Source organism: Rhinopithecus bieti, unplaced genomic scaffold, assembly GCF_001698545.2.
Source record: "Rhinopithecus bieti isolate Rb0 unplaced genomic scaffold, ASM169854v2 scaffold_1853, whole genome shotgun sequence".
NCBI lineage: Eukaryota > Metazoa > Chordata > Mammalia > Primates > Cercopithecidae > Rhinopithecus > Rhinopithecus bieti.
The window spans coordinates 323,811-331,426 of record NW_016804151.1 but is presented as its reverse complement, the minus strand read 5'-3'; the positions used below and the strand labels follow the sequence as shown (position 1 = coordinate 331,426).

Here is a 7,616-nt window from a genome sequence, read left to right as displayed (position 1 = left end):
TATATATATACATTCATGGGAGGGCAGGGGCAGGGCCTGGGGTGGGATCAGAGGATCTGGCATCGCATCCTATAGCTGGTCATGCCTACCTGAGAGGCCTGGAGGAAACCAAAGTGGTTTAAAATATTTAAGTGTGCTTCTTTAGAAAAAATTTTGTCTCCTCACACCACTTTTTTTTTAAACTAAAAATAATTTCTTGTTAGTGACTGCTTTGCATTTAGAGTGATTGATAACACTTTATAGGGATTTTGTTAGGGTGAAAAGTGCACTGACATGCCACTGCTGTTACTGGAGTGTGATTTCCCGTGCAAATGCAAAAACAACATTTAAAATGTGATTGCTCCTTATGTGGATATGCGGCAGCACTCCTCTGGAGGGGGCACCAGCTGTAGGGAGTCTGTCCCTTGCAGACCCCTGAGCCGCGACGGATGAATAAAGTACACTGACACACAGATATTCTGCTCTGCCAGTCCAGCTGAGGGTCTGAGCCACTTACAGGCTTGCTGCTGAGCCTTGTAAACAGTTGCACCTCGGCAGGAAGCCTGTAAGCAGCTGGGACACTCAGAATGTCTGTGTGTCAGTATACTTTATTCATCGGTCACTGGGTCAGGGGTCTGCAAGGGACAGACACCCCACAGCTGGTGCCCCTCGAGAGGAGTGCTGCCCCAGCTGGTGACACATGTGAGGCGCTGTGTGAGGAACTGTGCGAGGAATGCTGTGAAGGAAACGCAAGGGACCGCCCGAAAACGAAGGTGAAAAAAGGAACCCCGCGGTCAAGTCAGTGAGTAATCAGTAAGTCATTACTGCGGCAGCGCCCCTCACACGGGGCTCCAACTGCGGCAGCACTCCTCTCCAGGGGGCACCAGCTGCGGGGAGTCTGTCCCTTGCAGACCCCTGACCCCCGCCACGTATGAATAAAGTACACTGACACACATGTATTCTGCTCTGCCAGTCAGGCTGAGGGTCACTTACAGGCTCCCTGCTGAGTCCTGTAAACAGTTGTGACTTGACCCTGATCAGCTAGTCAGACTCACATTTATTCAGTAAGATTAATTAACAGAAGCTTGAGTCAACACTATTAGAGGGTAGTTGACATTATGGACTTCCCGAGTAAAAAGCACTTAAGCACCTGCGGTACATCAAAGGTTAGTTTTAAGATCATATGAGTAAACAAACTAGCTAGGTAAACTACTCTGCCTTCCTTTGTTACTACTTTAATTTGTTTAACTAAAGGTAAAGATCAGGTTGCCTTCAACCATATCTATTATTGAAGTTATGCAAATTTATTGGCCTTCCAAGAAGATTTGTGTCTATCTCTATAATAATTACCTTTAATATTTTCCCATCCCAACATGGATATTTAATAAAATTTGGCCATTCCTTTGTTGGAAGTTTTAAAATAAATTTATTATTATTTTAATGAGAAAAGCTTCAGTAAAGCTAAATATAAAAGAAATAAGTAATAAAAATAAGAAAATAGGACTAAATTAGGAAGGTAGATGTCAATGGGTGAAAATTGAATTAGAAAAGAAGTAAAATAACTTAAGCAACATAAAATTATTAAATGAGTTGGGAAATCACTATTGGTTGTATAAAAGTGACTGATTTTTAACTACAGGGTTAGAAACTAATATGCCTTTTTTTGGTGAATTTTATACTGCTTCTTCTACTTTAAAGTTGTAAAATACAAATATGTAATTTACAGAAGTCAGATTGAGTGTCTGCTTTGGTTTAGCAGGACAATAGATCATGAGGGGTCTGAACATGAAGTAAGGCCTGCCTTGCCCAAACTGCAGAGGTACCGTGAGTTATTTTAAAATTTTGAAGAAGCACAGTGATTCTTGATGTCAGTCGAACACTGTGCTAAGTATTAGTCGAAAGTAGTTGACAGTTTTAATATTTTATAAGACTGTGTTCCATTTGGTGACATCATATCTTTGCAAAGCTGGGTGTTTGGCAATTGCTATGACAAAAAGCAAGTATTGCATGAAAACCGAGGTGGAACAGAAGTGAAGGGATCATGTCTGATCTGATTCTAAGGTTTGAGAAGTTGTGCAGAGCTCAGCAGGTACATAAACCCTATTATTAAGTAATTGTGATTAAGAATGAAATAAAAATATTTTTCTTTTAGTTTGTATATTACTTGTTCAAACAACTACAGAGTTGTTAGAACGTAAATAATTATTAAGTTTTTGTCTGCTTAATAAGAGGAACTATAATCTGGGGGCACCATGAAGAACTCGCATACCAAGGGTTCCTTGAACCTAGCAAGTTGAAAACTCCTGGGCAGGAGTCTTACTTTCTGAGTTTATTTTATTGACCTGGAGATCTTATTTGCTACTGCCAAGAAAATGCATATGATACTATATTTGAACCTTGCACTGTATCAATTAGCCAATGTTTACCTGTTTCCAGTGTGACTCACCTATGCATTTACTAGGAAGCCATTGGCACTGTCAGATTTGTATCCAGCCCTCTATTTATGCATTCCCCATCTTCTCCTCCTTCCTTTCTTTCTTTCTCTCTCTCTCTCTCTTTCTCTCTCTCACACACGCACACACACGCACACACCCACCCACCCCTACACCTTAGTGCATGAAAATACTTCAGAATACTGGTTGGCACAGACTGCACAATGATACCCTATTCCTCAAATGGGTTGTGACATTTCAGGAGTAATCAGAGATTCAGCTGGATGGCAGTTGGGGTGGGTGAAGGTACCTACTTAGTCCCTGGGAACAAAGGAGAACAGCTAGTAAGACTTGGGTCTGAGGAGGGCCATACTCTGGGATTTCTGTCCGCTAGCAGCAGCTCCTCATTTACTCAAATGTTCCTAACCACAACAAGCAAATAACAAAAGTTCTCCCAGGCTTTAGGTCCTCTGTGCCAGTTACAAGGCCATAGCAGGTTCCCTAGGATGCAGGGGAAACTCTAAGAAATAACCAAGGACTCAGTTTCTCCATCTGCAAAACAGATAGCATAGACCTGGATATCTAAAAATGATTTTCAAACCCTTGATGTTTATAATCTTGTGAATTTAGCTGGAGCGGGATTAGTAAAAAAGATCTGCCAATCACATGGAAATCAATAAATTTTGACCTAATGCACAGAATGAAGCATGAAACACTTTTAACAACAGAAAAAAGATGACATGACAGAACAGATTAATCAAATTCTAAAGGGGCTTGCCTTTTGCTTCCCACTTGTGCCAAATGCCAACATTTGGTAGTCACCCTTCAAAAGCTATGATCTCATACAATATTAGAAGCCGCTGATGGAAGCACTAAAAAAATGACTTTTCCTCTTGCATTAGAAATCCAAGTTTTTCCCATTTGATTCAACCACTTAATAATCTACCCAGCAGTATACTTATGTGTGTACATGGAAGACATAGATAAGTATACTGCTGGGTAGATTATTAATCGGTTGGATCAATGATATTGTTCCATTATAAGTATCCAAACATTTACTACTCCTTACTACTCCTATACTTCGGGCCAAGGAGTAGCCAGGGTTGGCCAGAGAAAGCTGCTTTCTGATAAGGTGGTTCTTCCCTGGAGCACAACAACAAAACAGGAAAAATCCAGGTCCCACCTTCCTCATCCAAAGAAATCCGAGATTATATCTAGTTACTTACTTTATGTACTTGTAATTTCTGGTGCCAGTAGCTCTGCCACAGAAGACTCTGGTATTAGCAGAAATCAAAATGAATCCGCATGAGCAGTGCTGGCTTGGGAGTCCACAGCACAGTGGATGAACCTGGTCTAAGAGATAAGGAATGTTAAATTTGAAACCCAAAGTTAGCTGTTGTTTATATTTTAACTTGTTGATTGACGTAACAGTGAAATGCTAGGAGAAACACTGTCTGGTGGTATGTACTTTAGACTCACTCTTCTGCCTACAGACTGTAAACTAAGTTAGGGAGTTACACCAGCATCCTCACTTGTTCATCAATTTTATTCTCTAAGGGGATGAGAATAAAATAAGACAACTATGTTAACAGTTGCTACACCACAGATTCACTTTTAAGGACTTTGATCCATTTCACCCTTAGAGACAATTATTATTTTTAAAAAATCATATATTACTCACATTAGTAAACTCAATTTGTAAAAATTATTGTGTTCACCAGCTATTATTATCAGAGTCACGTTGGAAAAATTGTATAACTTTTCTCAGCTTTAGTTTCCTCAATTTAAAATAGGCATAATCAAGTGACTGCCAGGGGCTGGGGAAAGAAGGAAATGGGGAAGGATTGCTAATGAGTATGGAGTTTTCTTTTGGGTGTGATGAAAGTGTTTTGAAACTGGATAGAGGTGGTGGTTACAAGCATTGTGAATGTACTAAATGCCGCTGAATCCTATACTTTGAAATGGTTAATGACAGATTGTTAGAAAATGGTGGATAGGAGGCAGGACTAATTTGCGGCTTCTACACAGAGAGAACAGCATGTGGAGACTCATATAGTGAAATTTTTCTCCAAGAAGTACTGCATGAACATACCAAGAAAACCAAAAGAATTCACAGAACCTTTGAAAGAGGTGGCTTGCTGCTGCAAACTCCATGAGACAACTGAAAAACTGTGAGTGCCCAAACACACATCCCTGTTAAAAATCCAGATCACAGGAGGATTTAACCTTACCTAGAGCTGAAATGAATTTAGAGAGCAAAACAAAATATAAAAGTAGAAGCAGTGGGAAGAGCCCTGTAGGTACTCTTGGTGCCCAGGGAAGTCATTTCTGACTTTATCTCACAGGGGTCCTTGGGGAGGGCTGCCAGTGGAGTTGGGGAGGGACCACAGGGAGAAGGAAACTTCCAGCTGAACTTTGTAATAGTTTTGACCATTAGCCTGAGAAACATGAATACTTATCCAGGAGAGCTTAGGGCAATCTTGCATTCTCCCTATACTACTACAGCTGATGCTTTCTTGAAAATGAGGAATTGGAGTCATTACACAAAAAAGATACTTGTACATGCTTGTTTATAGCAGCACAATTTGCAATTGCAAAAATATGAAACCAGCCCAAATGCCCATCAATCAATGAGTGGATAAATAATTTGTGGCTTATATATATACCGTGGAATACTACTCAGGCATAAAAAGAGATGAAATAAAGACATTCACAGCAACCTGGATGGAGTTGCAGAACATTATCCTAAGTGAAGTAACTTGGGAGTGGAAAACTGAACATTCTATATTCTCACTCATAAGTTGGAGCTAGGCTATGAGAGTACAAAGGCATAAAAATGATACAATGGACTTTGGGGACTTGGCGGGAAGGGTTGGAGTGGGGGGTGATGAATTAAAGACTACACATTGGATATAGTGTACACTGCTCAGATGATGGGTGCACCAAAACCTCACAAATCACCGTTAAGAACTTATCCAGGTAACAAAACACCACCAACTCTCCCAAAAGCTATTGAAATAAATAAAATAAAATAAAAAATTCTAAAAAGTAAATAAAACAGACATAATAACATCTGCATCAGATAGTTGTGGTGGGGATTAGAAGAGATAATCTATGTCAAGAGATTTGTGTGTACATAGTGAATACTATGTATGATTGTAATTATGATGACAATGATGATGATGCTGTCATTGCTGGACCAGATAAGGTGTCTTTATTGCTGGTTCATAACCTTGAGATGACTCCCACAGGTGCTGACAATAAACTCCATGAGAGGTGGGTGAACTGAAGCAGAGAGAAATTTCTGAAAGAATATGTCTTTTCCCTTGATTTTCAACGTGGTATAACACTTTGACCTGGAGGTCCTGTGTATCACTGAGTATGTTGCTTGCTTATTGGGCTCACCTTTTGCCTTATTTCTGGCTTCTTAAGTATTTGGCACAGAGACAGCATTGTTAGCTCTGCGAAATTCAGCTGCTTTGCTACAGCTATGAAAATAATAATATTTGAATGATTTCAACCTTAATTATACCCAGAAAGTAAGCCTTTAAGATGACTGTTAGTTCAAGTGTGTTTTAAAAAATCAGAAGATGTTTGATTTGTAATTTACCTTGGTGTGCAGCCTATACCCATCAAGGTATTGGGATTTGCTACACTAATGGTAGGACTTAACTTGTCCCTGGGCCTTACCAGGCATGCCGCTAGCATAAGGAGAATCAGAGGACATTAAAGTGTTGGTTGAGAATAACATGATGATTTTATTATATCATCTCATTTTCCATAATCAGCAAGAGATCTGTAGTAATTAAAAATGAGAAGACTGGCCTTTGGTGGCACCTTCAGTTTCTGCTATTTTTAGGGATTTTTGTTAGTCAGTTGTACTCTAGGCCATGGGATAAGGAAAGATATCTAGTCCCCTTATTTGAGTGGACCTAGACCCTAAGAAGCCATATTGGTAGACAGTAATGTTCTTTAGGAAATATTCTGGACTTCCTACCTTCAGGGAAAATGGTAGGCTTGTTCTTCTTGGCCCTCTAGCGGTTGGTTGGGAGGAATGTGACTAGTTCTGGTCAAATAACTGTGAGCTAGAGTAAGGTGTCCTTTCTGGGCTAGAGCACTTAATTGCCAGTAAGATTTCATAGAACTTTCTTTTCCTTCAGTGTGGTAATCAGCAACTTTCAAGATAGCTCTTCTGTTAGTCCGAATACCTGGTGATTGTGATGGGCAGAGTCTATGCTAATGGACACATACACGAAATAATCTCTGTTTTATTTCAAGGTACTGAGGTTTGGGGATTGGTTGTTAATGGATTATACCAAGCCTCTATTGACCAATGCACTAGAGGGATGTTTCTTGGCTCCTTCATTGTATTTCTCAATCATCTTCTTTTTTTAAAAAATCTATTTTTTTATTTCAATAGGTTTTTAGGGAGCAGGTGGTGTTTAGTTACAAGAATAAGTTCTTTAGTGGTGATTTGTGAGATTTTGGTGCACTCATCACCCAAGCTGTGTACACTGTACCCAATGTGTAGTCTTTTATGCCTCACCTCCTTCCTGCCCTTTCCCCTAAGACTCCAAAGTCCATTGTATCATTCTAGAATAATGCTCTCCAATTCCATCCAGGTTGCTGCAAATGCCATCATTTTGTTCCTTTTTATGGCTGAGTAGTGTTCCGTGGTATATATATACCACAAATTATTTATCCACTCATTGATTGATGGGCATTTGGGCTGGTTCTATATTTTTGCAATTGAAAATTGTGGTGCTGTAAACATGCTTGTGCAAGTATCTTTCTTGTGTAATGACTTCTTTTCCTCTGGCTAGATATCCAGTTGTGGGATTGCTGAACCAAATGGTAGAACTACTTTCAATTCTTTAAGGAATCTCCATACTGTTTTCCATAGTGGTTGTAGTATAGTTTAAATTTGCACCAGCAGTGTAAAAGTGTTCCCTTTTCACCACATCCACGCCAATATCTATAATTTTATATTTTAAAAATTATGGATATTCTTGCAGGAGTAAGGTGGTATTGCATTTCCCTGATCATTAGTGATGTTGAACATTTTTCCATATGCTTGTTGGCCATTTGTATATCTTCTTTTGAGAATTGTCTATTCATGTCTTTAGCCCAGTTTTTGATGAGATTTTTTTTTTTGTTGTTGTTGTTGCTGATTTGTAGAGTTCCTTGTAGATTCTGGATATTAGT

At 39.4% G+C, this 7,616-nt stretch overlaps 1 protein-coding gene across 2 annotated transcripts in view; it reads right to left on the bottom strand.

Annotated features, from left to right (window-relative positions):
* Positions 1–3,789, bottom strand: part of FMO1 (flavin containing dimethylaniline monoxygenase 1) — a 41,947-nt gene extending 38,158 nt beyond the window's left edge. The window contains exon 1 of one of the 2 annotated variants that reach the window (XM_017866888.1): positions 3,638–3,789. The gene's annotated coding sequence lies outside the window, so the exon portion shown is untranslated. The remainder of the gene's footprint in view (positions 1–3,637) is intronic. The other variant, XM_017866889.1, reaches the window with a different exon arrangement.
* Positions 3,790–7,616: the final 3,827 nt, after the last annotated feature.